The 16,269-nt window shown below is 42.7% G+C and overlaps 1 long non-coding RNA gene across 1 annotated transcript; it reads right to left on the bottom strand.

Annotated features, from left to right (window-relative positions):
- Positions 1 to 2,523: 2,523 nt before the first annotated feature.
- On the bottom strand, positions 2,524 to 14,995 carry LOC139047599 (uncharacterized). The gene is made up of 3 exons (XR_011507248.1): positions 14,883 to 14,995; positions 7,135 to 7,193; positions 2,524 to 2,639 (listed from the first exon to the last, which is right to left on the bottom strand). It is a non-coding gene; the product is annotated as an uncharacterized lncRNA (long non-coding RNA).
- Between the last annotated feature and the right edge of the window lie 1,274 nt (positions 14,996 to 16,269).

Below are 16,269 nucleotides of genomic sequence, written 5' to 3'. Positions count from 1 at the left end.
TCAACTGTTTTATTCAGAGCAGCCAGTGGGCATATATAGGCAAAAAGAACATGCGCAGATCGCAGCAAACAAGAATGCACATCAGCTTAGCGTGGCAACCAATTATCAAAAAAATCTATTTCCGCTTGAAACAACCTAATGGAGGTATCGCTAACACAATCTCGGCCTTTCTTTTTTATGTGGTAAGCCTCCATCAGTACACGTACAGTCTGGTCATGGCTTCTCCCCAGAATCTTTATCTCCTCAAAAAGAGGTGCACAGCGACAGGCATTGCAGTGCGCAGGCAAGTGCGCCAATTCATCTTTCGTTAACTTTTGTTGATGCTCCCTGGCTCAATCATTTAGGCACCGTCCAGTCTGCCCTATGTAGGACTTGCCACACGCCAGGGGGATTTCATACACAACTCCTACATTGCATTTGGCATACACTGTAAAAAAAATTTCTTCAGTTTACGGTCAAAGTTGCAGGTAAAACGTTGCCGGACACTTTTCCGTTAAATGAAAAACGGTGTTTCCGTAAAACGGACAGGCCGTAAAAGTTATTTCAGTTAAATGGAAAATGGTGTTTCCGTAGAACGGACAGGCCGTAAAAATGTATCCGTTAAATGGAAAACGGTGTTTCCGTAGAACGGACAGGCTGTAAAAATTATTTCCGTTAAATGGAAAACGGTGAGCTCCGTAGTTGTGATCACAGAATTGACCGTATTTTGCAAATAAGAAAAACGGTGAGTTCCGTAAAACGAAAATGCTGTAAATTGAGCCCCGTACTTGTGATTATAGTACATGACCGTACTTTGGTAATGAAGAAACGGGGACTTGAATGCTCGTGTTCTCGAGCCAAATTGTTTCGTTCATTGGAATAAGTTATTTTGGGCAATGAACCACCCAAGTCGTACATTACAACGTGGATAACTTGTAACATCATTTAAGATATAGCTGGAAATGGGGCAGAAATCATAGCACACAGGAAATACACCACAGAGAACGTGCTGTGTTTGCATGTTTCCTCCCAGTGTCATTGTTTTCTACACCGCTTATTCTTCGTGTCAGTGTTGTCATGTTGCATTTGGGTTCTACACCCAACATGTACACAGCATACATACAGATTTGTGTTCGAGAAACAAGCCACTTGAATCTGAAAAAACCTGTGTTTATTCTGCTTTACTGAAAAAAGCAGGTGTGAGACCGGGCTAGTTGGTATTCCATGCTGAAGTGACCAGCGCAAGAGTGAACGCGGGACACTAAAAAGGTGACAAGAACAGGTGCGAACTTCCAGTTGGTGTTTATTACGAAAAGGCATGTATATATACTCTTGTGCACTTGATCATAATCAGTTACAAGAGTGCATTAAGGCCGTCCGACATCCTAAGGCGGCCTCCCACATACAGACTCCAGGTATGCAAATTCTATAATGTCAACGCTAGGGATAATTTGCTAATGCAGTTGCCTTGTGCGTTATCTGCCCCCTCAATGATGCGCCTAGTGCTTTCTTGTGCGTTGCTTGCTATTATTTCTGTTTTTTCAGAGTGCATGACATTTGCATTGGGAGTTGTGGATTCCAAGGAAACCCTCTCTCCCTTTTGTACTTTTGTATTATGTTCCTGTAGTCTCATATTTAGGCACCTTCCCGTTTGTCCCACGTAACGCTGCCCACAGAAAAGAGGTGTGCTATTCACTACTCCCCCTGAGCATTTCGACGAAACCTTTTCTGTGAGAAATGTTGCATGAAATTGATTGTCTGCTGACAGGGCTGGTTTTGGCACATAACTGAGATAACTTGTTGGGTGCGGGAAAAACGACCGAAACTCCCGCCCTTTCGCCTATTTTCTTTAGTTTATGCAAGATAACGTGAATGTATGGGATGACTGCTAGATTCCTGCGAACAGTATCACATAGGTGTAACTAAAGGAAATAGGCCAAATGACTGCAGTCTTGGTCATTTCTTCCGCGCCCCGCAAGCTATCTAAGTTATGTGCCAAAACCAGCCCTGTCAGCAGACAATCAAAATCATGCAACATTATGCAGAGAAAGGGTTTCATCAAATGCTCAAGAGGAACAGTGTATAGCATACCTCTTTCCTGCGGGCAGCGTTACGTGGGACAAATGGGAAGTTCCCTAAACTTGAGACTACAGGAACATAATCAGAAAGTACAAAAAGGGAAAGAAGGTTTCCTTGGAATCCATTGCTCCCAATGCAAATGTCATCGACTGTTTGAAAAAACAGAAATAATAGCAAGCAGTGTGAAAGAAAACACTAGACTCATCATTGAGGCAGCGGCTATTGCAGAATGCAACTGCGTTAGCAAGCCATCCCTATAGCACTGACTGTTAAAGAAATTGAATGTCTGGGGTCTGTATGCAGGAAGCCGCCTTAGGCCTTGGTGCGCTCGTTTATTTGTGATGGCCATTTTGACTTGCACGATTGTAACAGATTATGATCAAGTGTGCAAGAGTACATATACATACCTTTTTGTAATGAACACCGGTTGCAAGTTTACGTCTGTCCTTGTCACCTTTTTAGTGTCCCGTGTCCACTCTTGTGGAAGTCCTCTCCGCATAGACACTAGAAATTGGCTGACTAGAGGAAGGGTTGGTTGAGACTTGGAATGACTGGCTGCTTGCAGAGGCTTTCGGCTTTGCCTGAAAAAAAAAGAAACACCAATCAATTAAGGCTGTTCAATTATTTACTACCATCATCACTATTGTTTTTCAGATAAACAATAATTTCGTATTCACAACTGTCACTACAAGTGCTCTTGTCAAAAGAAATGGTTCAGACTCAGCCATGTTGGTATATATTCATTCGTAGCCTTATAGCATAAAAAGCTTCAGATAGAAAGGACCCAAGTCAATTGATGGTTTGCTTGGATGTCACGTGCACATTATGACATTCGGAGATTACATCTCCCATATTTAGGTAGAGCTGCCATGGCCACATACTGCAGACCATAGCTTTCAACTTTCACTGCTCCATTGCTCCATTAAACAACCTTGCAGATTTTACTGTTTCCCGAAACAATGAAGTACTCTTGAAACAAGCGCAAACCATGCATGTTGTTTACTTCCGACCCAGAACAAGCAAGCCAAAGATATTGTCCAGCTGACAGGCTGGTAGAATAGCAACAATACAAAAAAACCATGCTTGCACCACAACTGTGTCACAACAGCTGTCAGCGCCTTTCGGATATGGTTTGTGTCACGGAAGAAGTATCAATGTGTAATATTCTTTTTACTCAAGCAGTGAAAATTGAAAGTTACGGTCGTGAATGCATCAACATACCCTTCCCATCTTCATAAAAAGTTATAATATTGCACTGTGTTCACCGAAAAATTTGCCCTTTTTGTAAAGAAGCCTGCAATTATGCCTGGACTCCATACATGGCTCTGGCGGGCAGTACTGTTTATTCTGTCCGTTTCTTGACTTGCATGCAACATATTTTTCCAGATTGCATTGCTTCATGTGAATGTGTTTAATTTGGGAAATTTCTGAAATGAATCAAGCCTCTCCTAAAAAATTTTAAAGTAGAATAATTCATTAACATGCCTAAACATGAGCACTTCCCGTGGATTTTGAGAGCCAATGAGGACAGAGCTATTTGCTCAAATTTCTACGACTCATGGCAACAGGATGGCCAAATTCCGTGCTGTTAGTAAATGCAAAAAAAAACTTTGGTCAATTTGTTCAATGTTTATTTCGAAAATTTTTCTTCTTTATACCGTAGTGGGGATACTCTGTGGTAATTAGTTGGAAATAATGCTATTGGCCTGCAGTCTGGTACAAAATATTTTTAAAGCCGCAGCGACAACACTATTTCCTTCGGATCTATCCAAAATGCAGATTCGGTAAAATCCAGGGAAAATGCTTCTAACTAAACAGGTAATTCTATATTGTTTTTTGCAGAGACACCTTTTTTTTTCTTAGAAAACTAAGGTTAATTTCATTGTCGCCAGGCTCGGGCAGCAAAATAAATTTTTTAATCAAAATTAAAAGTGATCGCCAGGCATGTCCAGCTGAATTTATCTGAACATGCCCTACTGTCTGCAGTACACATGTTGCCACTTTAAAGGCCTGCAAGAAGGCACCAGTTATATTTTCTAGGGCAAGGCAATGAAGTATGTTACTTAAGGCAATTAGTCACAGGAGTCCTGGATCAGTAGAAGAAAATTTAAAGACTATAAATTGTTTAGAAGACTTAAGTGACATAAAGGTACCATCATTGCATTGTGCTAAAACTGACCTAAAAGACTGAAACCTGACATGATAAAAATGGAGCTTGAGAATGAAGGCTTGCTCAACAAGCAACAGAACGACAAAAAATTATATACATGATAAATAAAAAAAACGCGCTGATGAGGACGGTAAAGAACTAGGCACCATGACGAAATTTGTAAATATGCAAGCATAGGATGGAGTCAGTTGGCGCAAGCCATATATATTTACAGATTACTAGGAAAGGCCATCGTCCCGCAGTGGACATAATGTATGTGAGAGCACTGTGCCCCTTCGATTATGCAGTCCCAGACTGTCCGCAAACCGGCTGCGGCTTCCGGTCTGGCTTGCATTGACAGAAGGGCACATCACAGTCATGTGATCCCGCTGCCTGGGACTGTCCATGGTTTTGTTTGAAAGCACCGTGATTGGAAGTCGCTCTCCTGGCTGCTGTTGTCTGCTATTAGCTACTTAAATTATGGGGTTTTATGTGCCAAATTCACTTTCTGATTACGAGGCAAGCCGTAGTAGAGGACTCCGGAAATTTCGACCACCTGGGGTTCGTTAACGTGCACCTAGATTTAAGTACATGGGCGTTTTCATATTTTGCCCCTATTGATATGCGGCCACCGTGAACGGGATTCAATCCCGTGACCTCGTGCTTTTAGCTACTTGTATATAGCGCCCTACCCAGCAAATTCAGTAGCGTGGTCATCAAAATGGTGCTGTCTCAGAGGCCATGTCGCCGACACAACCATAAAGCTTGCATAATGGAATCGCAGGCTGAGCACATTGAACATGTTAACAAAGCTCAGTTTACATCGTGCTCTCGCTCTTCGGGCCCCTTAACCGCTGTATTTAAGCCAGCTCATTCATTTCCTGTAAAATTTAGGCGTCATTGCCACACAAAAATAAGCAAAAACACGGTTGTACCACATCACTGTTCACCCACAAAGCACAGGCCGATATCCTCAAAGCTCGTGAAACCGTCTACTAAAGGCCTGACGTGTGTCTAGGACAGAGCGCGTGTACACTGTCTACTAATCCTTCACATTCAAAAGCAAAATTTCGAATTTGGGTAACAGAAGGAATAAGCACACATGTCAATAGCAATCGGTGAAGCTCTGATTATACAGGTTGTCCCACGTAACTTGAGCCAAACAATAAAAATATGCAAATGTGACGTAGCTCGACAGAACCAAGGTAACATTGTTTGCTGTCACTTGGAGATACTTATATTTTTTCATTCCACCACAATAAATATTTTATCTTCGTTAATTAATCAACTTTTCAAATATTATAATTAGATTAGAAGTGTCCATGAGAAAATTGTAGAGCAACATGAAAAGCTCCCCATGCAGCTTTCTGTTGTTCGAGACATGCTGCGTAGAAGTATTTTTTCGAGAACGAAGCTTGCGAATACACGCGAAGTGCTGCGAATGGACAGTCACGCAACAATTTAGTGTGTATTTGCAGGCTTCTTTCACGCTAGGAAAAACACTTTTATGTAGCATGTATTAATCATAATATTTGAGAAGTTGATTAATTACAGAATACTAATGATTTATTCTGGCAAAATGAAAAAAAATGAGTATCTCGAAGCGAGGGCAAACAACATTACCTTGGTTCTGTCCATTTACGTGGCATCTGCATATTTTCAATGTTTGGCTGAAGTTACGTGAAACAGCCTGTATGCCACGCCAGCTACCAGCTTTAAATATCTACATGCAATATAATATGTTTCTTCGTCCACCAGTTTCACTCATCTCAACAGCGAAATCTACCTGTTTACTATGCATATAGCAATGAGCATGACAGATTTCACGAAACACATCAAGAAAAGCAAGCATTTGCGCCTGATCACTAAGCTTTGCCTTAAAAAACACAAGGACTAAGGTTGCAGCAATTAGACCACTCATGAGAACCTCGCATTATGGCACACAAAGCAACGATTTAACGGAAGCGATAGCTGAGTGCATGATATTTTCTGTCTGGAACGCGCAAAGTACACATAAACACACAGCCTCTTTTAAAACATGGCGTCAAGCCCGCATGCATCTTTTTAAGACAGCCGCCGTCTGGTAGCGACTTGCATATGTCTGAACAAATATCTGCTGACAGCTCTGAGAGTCCGCAGAGTCTATGACTTCTGGTAAAACGAATGCGATACTGGCTGCCCTCGGACTGGTGGATGGGGCTTCCGAAACTGATTGAGAAAATCGAATGCGGGACAGCAGTGCTAAGCAGTCCAGGACTGTCAAGGACTGATAATCGAAGAGGCCCACTAATGCTTTGTCTTCCTATCCTATGTAATCTCTTCATACTGATCAGCTCAAGCTGCATGGCAAGTAGCAAAGAAGTCTCTTGTTAGTGCTCTGAAGACAAGCCTCTTGCCCAAACATTGGCTATAGAGACGACCATCGTTTGACAACTGTTGATCTGTTCATAGAAGTGAGAATTCCGCAACAAACTTTTCAGTGAAGTAAGCAATATGATGATGAACTTGTTTCACAAAACCTCATAAGTACACCTGACCTTTGACTCACTTTTGCATGTAAGTAAATATTATGAAATTGTCGCTGTGAACAGTTGTCCCCGACTGCTGTACACCGTATTAACCGCATTAACCGTATATGAAATAATAAATAACCGTATATGAAATAATAAATAACGTATATAAAATTAACCGTATTTGAAAGTTTGTATAATTAGCCAGAAGAGCCGCACTTCCTGGATGGCTCATCATTTATTTTGGAAAAAAATTCACCAGTGAGCAGCAATTGTATCACTAATGACCTTGAACATCTTTTATAATTATTAATTTGTAAACACCTGTTGTCGAACAGCCCACCTACTGAAGTTTTGAACACATTGTACACAATTATAGCACATACTACACGAAATAAGATCTGTAATAGACCTTACCAAATACAATATTAGTGTGGCGGCAGGTCAAATGGCTCCTTGCAATGCTTGCGTCCTTCCTGGGAGAACAAAAAACGACATTAGGCTTACACTGACAGCACCAAACCACATAATTTAAGTTGCAAACAAGTGCCCCAGAACTTAGGAAGTTCTAATTAGATATGGTCAACCTGCTTAACCATGTCACAGATATTGAATGACAGAATGTACTTTTATGGAGCCTCAACTCACACGCTAGTACAGAGAATCAAATTGGATGCATGAAAATTCTCAGTAAACTTTTATTTCCTAGCAAGCACAAGTTGCTCTTTGTGAAGAGCAACAAGTGAGTGTCTAACCTACACTAAGAAGGTGGAAAATTCGGGATCCTTTCTGGTGAATAACTAACCATATCTCTACCGGTACCCAGCAATACAAAGGTGAATTGTAAGTATTATATTGATTAAAAAAACAGTTCAGTGCTACCAAGCAAGTACAATAAATAAATTATTTCAAATTCATCTTCATGTCTGGCTAATCAAGTTAACTTTCTTTAGATCACATGAGAGAATGGTTCGAAAAAAATATTGGAATCTGTCAACAATGTTGAAGCAATTTTATGATGGCCTGCAGATAGCAGTTGTTGAAATAAGACCTGGGGCAGGGGGAGAAAAGGCTAAGAAGTGTGATAAAACAAAATGGGGCCTGTGCTGAGCAGCTACTAAATGCAGTTTTATTAAATTATGATGTGAAAAACAGCAGATGTAAGAGATGCGAGACCCTCAGGTGGTATTTTGCAATGTTGTTATGGGAAATTTTTTCAAGGAGCATGACTCCTTAACCCTTCGAGGGTCAATGACGTAAATATACCGCACCGCAAAGTACAAAAATGGTCGATGCCATATATTTACGGCGCTGTCTGTTGGTTTAAAAAGCGCGACAATTTCCTAACTTTTTTCTTTTCTGTCATGTGCTGCCATTATGTGGAAATACAGGGAATTTCTTTTGCACGCCTCGCTCTCTCAGTTTTCGTTGCATGGTTTGTTTTAGCGCTAGTTTGCTCCTGCGCGTCTATGTATACTACCGCTAGCGCATTGGCCCGCGCGCGGGCGGGTGGCGGTTTGGGTTTTGTTTTCGCAGGCCGTTTTGGCTTCTTGCGCTTGCAAAACTGATGGCTATCTCGTTACTAATCACTCAAAAGGCTACTGCTTGTTTCTCGCTCATTTAGTGCTCGCAGGGGTGCGCATAGGAAGGATGCTGCCGTGCATGCGCTTCTGTTGCTCTTTTTCTTTTTTTGAGACTCGCGAAAACTAATTGCAACTGGTTGGCGATAAGATGAAGATTAGTGGAAGTTTGTCACACGTTTTGCTTTTTTGATGGGCACACAACCGCACAGTTTTCTTGAGTGCGTGCACCTACACAGTTCGATTACGCTATGGATGTACTATCATAAGCAATATGAAAGGGAACACAGGAACGCATGGCAAACAGCCTTGAAACAGACTCGGAGCGATACACAGATGGCGCTGTGAAAAACGAAGGGGGAAAGGAGAGCGCTCTTCCACTAACTGTTGGCACTCCCACCACGCTGGCATATCTACAAAGGAGCAGCTTACGCCATGGATCGTCCGACAGCCGATAAGACGGTGATCGTCGCCAGTGACTTACACCGATTCACTTTCTTTTCTTTCATTCTCTTTTTTTGTTCGTGCAACCGCTTGATAGTACCCTGAGAAAAAGTTTGCTTTGTATTTCAAACCAATTATTTATTTGAATCGATGCACTCGGTTGTCAGTGGCACCTCGAACAGCGGCGATGCCCGAACCAATGACGACAGAGGAATAGAATAAAGAAAAATTTTAAAAAGAAGAACATTGACAAACTGTCTCTCGTGCGACTGTTGCACCAAGTTCGCTCAGAAAAAATTCACGTTGCAGACTGCAGTGGCCCACGCAGAGCAGTCAACTCTGAATTTGTAGCCTCAAGATGCCTCGAGTGCCTCTTAAAGAGCGGGAAGATATAATAGAAATGTCTAAAAGCGGTTATACGCAGCGCAATATTGCCGCCCATTGAAAACGGTCAACCGGATTATCCAGGCTTACCGAGACGAAGGACGCATAAACGATGCACCGCACCGCACACGAACCCGATCAACAACGAACGACCAAGACCTTTGCATCGTGGCTGCCGTCAGCGACAAGCCATTTCAAAGTGCAAAAGACGTTCGAGGTGCTCTTGGCTTGAACAACTTGAGCGATAGCACGGTACGACGAAGGCTTAGAGAAGCAGGACTGCAAAGTCGCATCGCCGCACAGAAACCTCTGCTCACCGCAGGCAACAAAGCGGCTCGCCTTAGGTTCGCTACTGAACACCGCAGCTAGAGTGAGAGTAGGTAGAAGTATGTAGTTTTCTCTGATGAGTTCACGTTCTCGAGCCGCTGGGACCAAAGAAAGAGAGTGTGGTGGACGGCAAACACACGCTTTAGTCCGCAGAATATCCAGGAGGTGGCGGCCAGTGGACACTTGTCTGTGAATGTCTGGGGGGCGATTTCATACGCAGGCCTAGGCCCACTGGTGAGAATTGATGGGAGGTTCACCAGTGCTGCGTATTGCACTCTGCTCGAGCACCAGATGATCCCCTATGTGTTGAACAGGCCGCACCCCGATGGGTGTTATTTTTTCCAGCACGGCTTGTCTCCCGTTCACACATCGAAGGACGTGGCGCGCCTTTTGGAAGAGCGAGGAGTAATGCAACTTCAGTGGTGTGCGAAGGGTGCCAACATGAACATTATAGAGCACGTTTGGGGCCGTATGCAAGTGAACCTTTCGAAGAGCTCACTAGAACTGGCGAACTCCGACCAACTATGGGAAGCAATAGAACATGAGTGGAAGCCCGCCTTCAGCGTGATACCGCATTCATCGAGGCTGTCTACGCGTCTTTGCCTCAAAGAATGGAGGCCGTCGTTAAGTCGACGGTGGCATGACGCGTTATTAGGCCACCAACGAACAAAGCAAAGGACGAGGATAAGCTGCGATAACGCTATTGCCTTATTTCATTTGCTTCAATATCTTTTTAATATTTGGCAAGCGCCAATCAACTTATTTTGAACTCACCCTTAAAGACAATTTTTTCCCGGTTTAGAAGATTTACCATAAATCAATATCGAAGAACGGAACAGTGCTATCTTTTGTAATGATTCGATGCAAAAGGGTACCAGTGACGCAATATCGAACAGTGTTATCACTGTCTGCTGGCGATGTGAAATTCCGCACTTTGCAGACGCATGGAGGGAGTGTGAACAGTTGTTAGAACAGCGTCCCTCTTTCCACTTTGTTTCTGATGGTGGCCACTGCGTATCACCCATATAGCTGGGTCTGAGGGTGTTTTCTACGCGTTCCTGTGTTCCCTTAGATATTGCTCATAATAGTACGTATTAGTGTAAGAGCAGGAACATTTGAGTCTTGCAAAGTATTCTCGTGTGCACATTTTCAAAGCCTTGAACTATAACAATGTAACAAATTTTTTACTCTTATAGGTTTATTTCCATTTTTATTATTGTTATTCATGAAGAACGAGCACATATAGTATACCAACGCAAAATAATTTTTTTCTGGCTTTACGGACACCCTAGAAAAATTACGGTAAATTTTTTTCGAAATAAGTCCCTAAGAATTGGAATCTGCAATACAAAAAATTGACCCTGGGCGGTCGAATATGGCGAAAAAGATCGATCCTCAAAGGGTTAATTATATTCATGTAATCTTTAGAAACGGTGGCATAAAGGACATACTTGTCGACAGTTTCATAGCGAGTCATGAACACGATGCACGCGGGAGTTAAGCATCTTTAACAAATGCTCTAGAAACTTGCAAAAAGCAAGTTTCTATAACCTCTCACAATACCGAGCTTCACCTACAAGTGTTGTAACATTTCCTTGCAACGTGCAGCACTGTTTTCACAGACATAGTTTGAATCACTGTGTCACAAGCTCTGGAAACAAAAGTGCATGCATAAGTGCTAAACAAGCACATATGATGCCCTACCCCTACTGCACAGACACATTTATCTACACCAACACATGTAGATGGATTATGTCATCCATTTGGTAGCTTCTGATCATGTTCCAAAGCATGAATCTCATAACTGCAAATTCTATAAGAATGTGACACTGACTGATTACTTGGGGACAACATGAAAAGACAGGAGAAGGCCAAACAACACGAGCGCAGGCTAAGAGTTTTGGTTAATTGCGCGCGCGCGCGCGCACACACACACACACACACACACAAACAAATATTATTAGGCCTATTTGTCCTGCCTAGTTGCAGCTGTAGGACAGTGGGATGTTGTAAACAACTACACAGTTGAACTGCTGCATGTGCCTCTTGCTACACTTTGCGTCAAGGCCTGGTCTGATTCACCTTTTTGAACCCAGATTTTGAGACTATGGCTGACCGTCTGAATGTGACCTAACAGTGGTCACACCACTGTAGGCCAATGTTAGACCTTGGTATAGAAGTTCTCCTCGACTTGTTGAGGATGCTATTTCGTGCTTCTGTGACAGAGCTTCACAGCCGACAAGTGCGCTGATGCCAAAGGCAGAATTCCCTTCTTTAAAGACGGGGCATAGATGCAGTGCACATGACATTCACCAAAGAAAACAATGAGGTCAAGAAATGGAAGATCACTGTCTAGTGGTAGTTTTCCAGTAGAACACGTTGTGGGGATACTTGGTGAAGGGCTTTCAGAAGATGAAGCGCCAACAGAGACAACACAGTAAGAAAGAACAAAGACAGGACAAGGTGCTACTTGCAACTGTTTATTGAGGTCAAAAGCAACTGAATATATAGCCATGGGGAGAAGGGGAAGAAAAAAAACAGAAGCATTGCTTGTGTGAAGGTGCACGCGCGAGAACACAGAAGATGAAGGGAATCATAAGATTAGCCAAAATCTAAAGCTTATCTAAAAACATGCATTCATTTGTGTAAATATTCAGACACAGGCATGCTAACACAGGCATCCCCTCTATTCTTAATCTGATTGGCCTCCAACAGTTCACGTGCCACAGTGTATTTGCTTTTAAGCACAATCGTTGTATCCTGAAGCCTTGCTTCACATACTTGCTTATTCTCATTCCTGCAGGCCTTGCAATGAAGTGGCAAGTTTGAGCCATAACTATTTTTCAGCGAAAGCTTGTGCTCCCACAGGTGTTCGCTGATACATCAGCCAGTTTGTCCGATATACTCTTTCCCACATTTCCACGGTATACGACTGCTTCTTCACACTTCACAAAAGGATTTGTATGTTTAATAGAACACTCTACTTTTAGAGTCATGAGATCCAATCAGGCGGCACGAAGTAGCAAGCTTTCGGGGGGCAGCAAAAACTACAGGAATTATATATTTAGCGGTGACGTGTTTAAGATTACGCGCCACTTCGTGAGAATACGGTATCGCCACTGGATACCGCAGAAATTCCTTGCGGGCACGAGGTCGGTATACCGACCCTGCAATTAATTGTTGCAGTACAAGTCTATGCACTCCAAGACTGTTAAACGTGCGATTGCCACTATGTGCCTTGAATTTACCCTTACGGAATTGTGCTGTCATAAGGCACACAAAACCTTTGACGAACAGATTTCGAAGTTGAATAAAGCTGCCTTTCCTTGTTTGGTTTTGAGCAAAGTTTCAGAGGCGTTGTTGAAAAAGGTGCAAAAAGAAAGAAACTGAAGCAGTGAAGAAGGTCAAACATTGGAAAAGAAAGCTAAACCAGTGGTGATACCGTATTCTCACAAAGCAGCACATAATCTTAAACATGTCATTGTGAAATACAAAATTCCTGTGGTTTCTTCCGAGCCCCGAAAACTTGCTACTTTGTGCCGTCTGATTGGATATGATGACTAAGAAAGTAGAGTGTTCTAGTAAACACACAAACCATTTTGTGAAGTACGGAAAAGGGGTCGTATGCTGGATACCGCTGAAGTGTGGGAAGGAGTAAACCGGACAAACTGGCCAATGTATTAATGAACGCCTGCAGGAGCACATGCTTTCACTCAAAAATGGTTATGGCTCAAACTTGCTGCTTCATTGCAAGGCATGTGAGAATGAGAATAAGCAAGTACGTGAAGCAGAATACCTTTACTACGCTGGTTCTTACAGCAGCTAGTGTTTTACGACTAGCTGACAGTGTTCTCGGCAGTGAAAAGTCGCAATTAAAGTGGTTGAGCAACTTTGTAATGTCTCCTACAAAGTGCCACGCATGTTCAAGTAAGCAAAACTACTACTGAAAGGCAAGCTCCACTATCTGGGCCTGAAGATTTTCTGTGGTGAGTATCGAGCTGGAGCTATTCCCTGCACTCAAAGGGGTTTTTAACTTTTCTATGGGTGCACCTGAACACTGAAGCATGTTGTTGCTACAGGAACACCAGAGAGCACATTTAACACTTGGTACCACCCCGACGTGGAGGGGAGCTTCCATAACCAAGTACAACGTTTGCTTTTAACCGTGCGTTCGCACTGCCTTTTAGCATGCATTGCTAAGAAGCATTTAATGGAGTTGAACGTAGCTGATGTCTCAGGTCAGACAACTTCGAGAAAGCCAAGGCTTATGACTGTTATGCAATCTGTACACAAAGGTAACCATCAATTCAAGCAAATTGCTCAGAGAGTTGAAACTACCTTTTTATTTTCAGTGCCAAGCAATCTGGGCACGTACAAAATGATAACCGGACCAGGGCAACACGTGAAGTTTACATCAAAAAGTATGTGCTGGAGTTCATAGGTACTACGGCTGGTGCTGTTTACAATATCCCACTGTCCTGCAGCCACAATTATGTTGGACAAACCGGCCGACGACTCAAGGATTATCTTACAAAACATGCACAGACCCTTGACAAAACATGGGGGAGCAACATAGCTATTGATGCTGCTTTGTGCAGTTGTACACCAAATCTTTAGCAGTGAAGTATCTTCACGACACATTTTCATAGCAGACATAACTTTCAGAATAGCTCCCACTATGCTAGCGTGCCATCACTTAACCTGCTTGGCAAAGTGATGTATTCAGATCAACCTGCCGAAAGTTCTGAATTGGGCTGCTTGGTGCATGTTTAGAAGGGAGCCGAACAGGGCTTCAGACAGGACAAAGGGAATATGATGCTGTGTACAACGCTGTCACTTCATACTGGCAGTAGCACTGTTCGTTCCCTTTTAAATATTCATATCTTTTGGTCGCCTGACCACGCAACGCAGCTGCGAGCTCAGGCTATAATTTTACATTGTTACATTGCCTTCCAATGTTGCACTTAATTACATCATCGCATACTCACGTGTTATAGTTAGCTCAACACTAGCTCACAGTGAGCTTATTCGTGGCTAATCTTGGTTACCATGGAGCCGATGCATGACAGTGCTAACAATCAGTGTGCAGTGTTGTTGCATACTCGTTAAGCCAACACTAGACAAACAGTTATTTTATTGGTGCATGTTTTATCTGTTGCCTCAAACCTTGAACTCTGGCACTATAAGTGTTTTTTAAACACCACTCATATGTGCAACCAAGTCAGGTACAAAACAATATCCCTTTCAAGTCGACGTGCTCATACTGAACCAATTTGTTGCCACAGGAAAACAAATCATCAATTATCCTTTGAATGCATCTGCAAAAATTACTCTACTTGCATATGGCTCGTCATTCCACCAACATTTGCAGTCACTGTCTATTAAGACTGCATATGCAAGACAGATATACAATAGAATGGCACAGCTTACCAGAACAAAGAGCACCACTAGACAGACTGCTGTGGCACACTTTCTCAGGCCCGCTGGCTGAGAAACTGAGCACAAACCGGCACACAGACATCCTTCAGTGGTGCAATAGCTGCAATTGAAGCAAATATTATCAGGTATTTTCAGACCGGTCGTCCACAGTAAAGCAAAAACATTTTCATATACAAATACTCTTGCACATAAGCTTGTCACCGAATTACCGATTGCTGTGGTATTCTTTGGTGTCTTCAATTGTATCGTTCAACTCATTTAAAAAAAGGACTTCAAGAAGCACCTTCTATTCGGCAAAACAGCAGACATTTTGCTCTACATAACTCACAACATGTATTTTACAATAATTATTGTATTGATGCCTATATGCTGAAAATTAGTCTACGCAACTAGAGACAGTCAGTATTAGAACCAGCCTTTAACATCAGTGTTGACATCTCTTTTGATTTTTTTATACCAGTTTGGAACATTTGTAATTTTGTATGTCCATTACACACTTTTGGGCACTGCTATTCTGTGTCAAGGTTACGCTAAAAATTAGTTATCACATGCACTTGCTTTACAATTACGGCCGCAGATGGGCAAAATTTACGTGGCAATCCACTCCCAGATTACGTTAAATGCTGACGTATTGCGTCAGAACGTTGATAGTCAGCCTGGTAGCTGTCTGAAGTAAAAACAAAAGAAAAACAAAAATTCGCGAAACATCTGATGCCCATTACCAGCTAGCAAAACAATCAGTTTCTTCTCCAGCAACCCTTAATGGGTATCACGCGGACACTTTCAAGTGCAATCGCGCACGATTGCTCGGGCTCGATCCCAAAGTGTTCCAAGGCACCGTGTTACACCAGTGTTACGTAACACTGCAGATCGCACGAGGTTACGGCAGCAAACACGCTACACCGTCCATTCATTGTGATGTAGGGGCATCGCATGCAACATGCTCTATGAGGTCGTCATACACAAGCAGACTTTCAATTCCAGAAGCAGTCTTTCAATTACGCATATGAACACAGCGATTATGCACGCCAAGCACACTGCGTCCTAAGCTTAAGGGAAAATAGAATTTCGCTGTGATGCAATGCGTCGCCGAATACGGCTTACATAGTGTTACACCGCGCCGTGAGAGATTGCTAAGGGGAACAGTAACTTCACTTTATTTTGGAATGCCAAGAACACATCACAACACATTGCAAAACAGGAATGCCAACGTCAGTAAACCAGCTGCCACATACAGCCGATAACGAACTGCTACAGACGACATCGTCGCTGATGCTGCCTACGCGCCTCAATGTACTCTATATGCAATCAGCACAACAAACACTACACCATTTATCACAGTATCGCAATGCCGCGCCTTTATCAATCCTCATGGCCA

Source organism: Dermacentor albipictus, chromosome 7 (assembly GCF_038994185.2).
Source record: "Dermacentor albipictus isolate Rhodes 1998 colony chromosome 7, USDA_Dalb.pri_finalv2, whole genome shotgun sequence".
NCBI classification, from domain to species: domain Eukaryota; kingdom Metazoa; phylum Arthropoda; class Arachnida; order Ixodida; family Ixodidae; genus Dermacentor; species Dermacentor albipictus.
Note: the sequence above shows the minus strand (reverse complement) of the source record. Positions and strands in the feature narration are given on the sequence as shown.